This window comes from Euleptes europaea, chromosome 5 (assembly GCF_029931775.1).
Source record: "Euleptes europaea isolate rEulEur1 chromosome 5, rEulEur1.hap1, whole genome shotgun sequence".
NCBI lineage: Eukaryota > Metazoa > Chordata > Lepidosauria > Squamata > Sphaerodactylidae > Euleptes > Euleptes europaea.
Window position 1 is genome coordinate 65,446,509 of NC_079316.1, and position 5,159 is coordinate 65,451,667.

At 42.5% G+C, this 5,159-nt stretch overlaps 1 non-coding gene across 1 annotated transcript; it reads left to right on the forward strand.

Annotated features, from left to right (window-relative positions):
• Positions 1-4,650: 4,650 nt before the first annotated feature.
• On the forward strand, positions 4,651-4,720 carry TRNAA-CGC (transfer RNA alanine (anticodon CGC)). The gene has a single exon. It is a non-coding gene; the product is annotated as a tRNA-Ala (tRNA).
• Positions 4,721-5,159: the final 439 nt, after the last annotated feature.

Consider the following 5,159-nt stretch of genomic DNA (forward strand, 5'->3'; position numbering starts at 1 on the left):
AGCCCAGATGTGTCTGCCTTGTATCTTCAGTGTGGTTTGTTGCCCATATAAAGATTTGGGGGGGGGGGGCAACAGGCTGTTCTGCGTGGCCTTTGGTTTTCGTACTCCTTGTTGCCAGATCCAATTTCTTTGCATATATACAGCCCTTGCCCTGGGGCCACCAGTCTGCCATACTCCATTTTTCTTACAAACTGAGCATTTCCTCCCTCATTTCTGTTCCGATCTCTTATTATCTCAGTACGAACCTGGTAGAAAGTTACCAAATTCACATTCACATAGTGTATCCCATAATTTGAAACAGGAATTATTCTGAACTTTAGTTTGCAAGAATTCCCAAAAATAATTTTACAGTTGCAAAATATGTACCTGCACACACACACACACACAATTCAGACCTTATTTACATGGAATTATACATTATCTAAGGCAGCATGTATCTACCATGCAGCTTTAAAATTGAGGTCCATTCAATTATTTACTTTTGGTTAGTTTTAACTCCAGTTTGTATCCAAAGGGTATTGTTAGCATGTGGCGATATATATGACATTATTAGGGTTGCCAACCTCCAGGTACTAGATGAAGAGCTCTCAGCTCCTACTATAACCACTAGGGCTGCCAACCTCCAGGTACTAGCTGGAGATGTCTTGCTATTACAACTGATCTCCAGACTATAGAGATCACCTGAAGAAAATGGCCACTTTGGCCACTGGAGTCTATGGCACTGAAGTCCCTCCCCTCCCCAAACCCCACCTTCCTCAGGCTCTGCCCCAAAAACTCCCGCCGGTGGTGAAGAGGGACCCGGCAACCCTGATTACAACTGATCTCCAGCCGATAGAAATCAGTTCACCTGGAGAAAAAGGCCACTATGGCAATTGGACTTTATGTCATTGAAGTCCCTCCCCTCCCCAAACCCCACCCACCTCAGGCTCCACCCCAAAAACCTCCCGCTGGTGGCAAAGATGGACCTGGCAACCTTAGACATTACTGATGGAACTACAAAGGGAAAAGCTGGTACCAGAGATTGTAGCTAGGCTTGGTTCCTTGAGCTGTAACTCTATTACTGAGTTTCAGTGAGCAACGCAGATTGTAAACAATGCAAATAAATACATAAACAAATAAATATAATCAGTTGATTCATCGAACTATCTTAAAATTCTTGATTGGTGGTGGTAGAAAGTGTTGCAGTAAATTTATGGCAAGTCCATAGGGTTTCCAAGGTAAGAGATGAAGAAAGTGATTTGCCAGTGCCTACCTCTGCATAGCAGCCCTGGACTTCCTTGGTGGTCTCGCTCCAAGTAGCAGCCAGGGCTGACCCAGCTTAGCGTCCAAGCTCTGATGAGATCTAGCTAGCCTGGGCCACCCAGATCAGGGCAAATCCTTGGTTAGCAAGCAGAAAAATCAATATTTCATATTTTAAAAATCGCTGCTGATAAGTTTATTAGTTCAGGTTAGAGTCATTAATTCATTCTAGAGCATGCCTGGTGAGAGCATCATCAGTCTCTATAATACGTTTATTTAGGATGCAGTGGAAAGTTTTCAGTGGGGAGCTATAGGTTATAAACGATGTTTAGAATGCAGCCATTGCTTGCAAGGTCTCTTTGAATATTTGCAGTGGTCTTGCTGAATGTATGGCCAGTTAAAACGCACACACACAAAGTTGATGCCTGCACCAGAATGTAGTGGCAAAGCTTTGTCTGGGCTGCTCTGTAAATGAGAGAATGCATGTCCTACCTTAATTTTTTTTTAAAAAAATAACCCTTTACATCCAAAAAACTGTCTTGTCGTGGAAAAGGTTCAGCTTTGCCTTCTCCCTGCAGGGAGATTTCCCCCCTGCCCCCATGAGGAAGCACTTCATTCTGCAAAAAGTGGTACAGTCCAGGAAAAGCTTTACCATTTCAGTGTGCTGAATATATAAGCCGATCCGAGTATTTGAAGGGCTGTTTTAGTAACTCTTCCTCTTTGGTTACCTCCTTGGAAAACTGAAATCTCTCCCCCACCCATGTGGGCTCCTTGACAGACAGGGCACTAACAGCCTAAATCATGCTGATAGGGCAGGAACCGTGATTTGTAATTTTCTTTTTATTTTTCATAGTCTTTTTGCCTGCGGAACATTTTCTTTTTGCCCTTTCTGCCTGCTGCTGGTCAAACTGAGAATATTCTACCTAACGAGGATTTAATTTGACAATTTGTAGATGGTATTCTTGTATTACCCTCTTAGACCTTAAAAATAGCCTTTCTTTCCCTTTAGTAGAGCATTAAAACATTAAAGGCCGTAAATTCCACAGTCACCTGTATCCATTTATTGCTAATTTATTATGGAACATATCATAAAACTTTGCTTGACATATAGGCCTCTTCATAACTATAAATCTCTCTTCAACTGTTTAGATAACTTACGCTTAAGTTCAAGAAAAGACCTCTAGGAGCAAACATTTAAAACATCTATTTATTATGCAGCAGTGATGCATACAGGGTAACCATGCCAAGTGCAGAAGGAAACACTAATCCGCATTTTGAATATTTATCACATCAAATTCTCATTAGAGCAACTGTAAAGAGAAAATTAATAATGTAAAAATAATACCATGTTATATGCCAAATGTCTGTTTCATTAAATGCTTGGAACCTTAACTCAATAAATCTGTTATTTTAGTCAATAAGAACACTTACATGGGTTCAAAGTTAATATAGGTGATTTTTTTTAATTAACTGAAATATAGCCGAGAAATTGCAGTGATTGTTTATAATTTAGAGACACATCCTTACAAGGAACAATTGGTATGGAAGGTTATAGATGCTCCCTGGTGGCTAGAGGGGAGGAGCTGCTGGGAGTAAGTTAGAGAGCATTCTGGGAAGCAAGGAAACTGCTGTGTTTGTTTGGCAGTAAACGATTATGCTTACTTTTGCTTTGGTCATGCGATTGACCCTCTAACATGTTGAAATGTTGTCCAAGACTGAATACAATGAATGAGACTTACTTTAGGCCTTGGGTGATGAAAAGTGCCCAACTGATTTCACAGTACATTACTAAATCCCCTCTCCCTCGAGTTTTTGTGCAGGCTTTAATGGCTGGTACTGCAAAGGCTGCCCTGACCTGGATGGCCCAGGCTAGCCTGATCTCGTCAGATCTCAGAAGCTAAGCAGGGTCAGCCCTGGTTAGTATTTGGATGGGAGACCATCAAGGAATACCAGGGTTGCTGTGCAGAGGAAGGCACTGGCAAACCACCTCTGTTAGTCTCTTGCCATGAAAACCCCCCAAAAGGGGTTGCCATAAGGCGGATGCGACTTGACGGCACTTTACACACACACACACTGCAAAGGCTGGTAACCCTGTATAAAGGTAAAGGTCAAGCACCGGATCATTCCTAACCCATGGGGTAATGTCACATCCCGACATTTACTAGGCAGACTTTGTTTACGGGGTGGTTTGCCAGTGCCTCCCCCAGTCATCTTCCCTTTACCCCCAGCAAGCTGGGTACTCATTTCACCGACCTTGGAAGGATGGAAGGCTGAGTCAACTTTGAGCCTGTTACCTAAAACCAACTTCCGTTGGAATTGAACTCAGGTGGTGAGCATAGCTTGGACTGCAATACTGCAGCTTACCACTCTGCGCCACGGAGCTCCTGGTACACGGGGCTCCTGGTAACCCTGTACATGCTTAAATATTATATCAGTTAGTTAAATCACAACAAATGAAGAGGGAAGAGACGAAGGTTGTTATTCTTGGGAACAGTTGTTTCAGTAAAATTCAGCTGAATTTCCTTCTACTTTTATTTTTTTGTGGGACCATGTTTTTTTTAATGGGTGTAAGCCACCTTGTGTCCCAAAAAACATGGGATGCAAATATCTTAAAATTAATCTGTATCGAGTTATAAAATAAATATTTATATTTATAGATGAGATAGGGTTCAATGTACAAATCAACCCTTAGTCTTTTTGGTGCTAAAAGCAAAATGATTCTGTCGCTGCCCACAGCTGACCCCACTGTTAAGAAGAATGAGGAACATCAACTGGCTCAGGTAGTAAATTTGGATCATTGTTAAAGAACAGGAAATGCTCAATAAATTTAATTATTACAACAGTTTTTTTTATAAGGCCAGTGGGAGAAGGTTTTCTGTTTCTACCAGAGACTGCTAGTTTGTCTCTGTGGACGTGCAATCAGATATTTACTATTAAAGATCTGACTCAAACAAGTGTCAGTTCATAAACATTAGAAACGCTCTGGATCCAAACAAAATTATTACCAACATTTGGAGGCAGTCAAAATCCTTCCAGTCTGATGGCTTATTCCAGAGCTTCATTGTTGGTGGTTTTTCCCCCATGAGCATCAGAAAGTGCTGGGGCAGTGGGGAAAGAGGGTGCCTCAGCATTGGTGATACATATCTTGCTTCTATTTGCTAACAGGCAGACCTAACGAGGGAAGTCCAGCTACACTTGTCCCTCATCACATAATAGGTAGGCCCACCAGGCAGCTCACTAAAGAAACAGACAAATGCTTCGCTTGTTCTAGCTGGCAGGCAAGCAGGAATACACAGTTTGGGAAGGAATACAAGAGACATTCTGGTTTCACCTCCACTATGCATTTGGCAACCCTTCAGTCAGTCAGGGCAGGATATTTTGCTTAGTTAGCTCTCAATAAACTTTTCCTGAGGCTGTGGCTCAGTGGTAGAGCATCTGCTTCGCATGCAGAAGGTCCCTGGTTCAATCCCTGGAATCTCCAGTAAAGGGACAAGGCAAGTAGGTGGTGTGAAAGACCTCTGCCTGAGGCCCTGGAGAGCCACTGCCGGTCTGAGTAGACGATACTGACTCTGATGGATGACGGGTCTGATTCAGTAGAAGGCGTGTTCATGTGTTCAGTAGAGGTGGACAAAAGCAGAAGCTGAGGCATAGCTTCTCCAGTAGCTGCAGCAGCAACACACACATGCACCAGATGAGATGCAAGGAACAGTGGCGAGGAGGCATCAGATCATCTTTTTTATGTTGATTCATGAGCTGAAATATGCAGTTCCGTGTAAATATACTCACAGTGTAATCCTAAATAGTCATACCATTTTAAGGCCATTGATTGAGATGGATGAATCTGTTTTCAGGATTGCACTGTAACCAGCACTTTTTCTTCAATACAAATCTCTCCCTCTCTCTCTTCCTCTCCCTTTCCC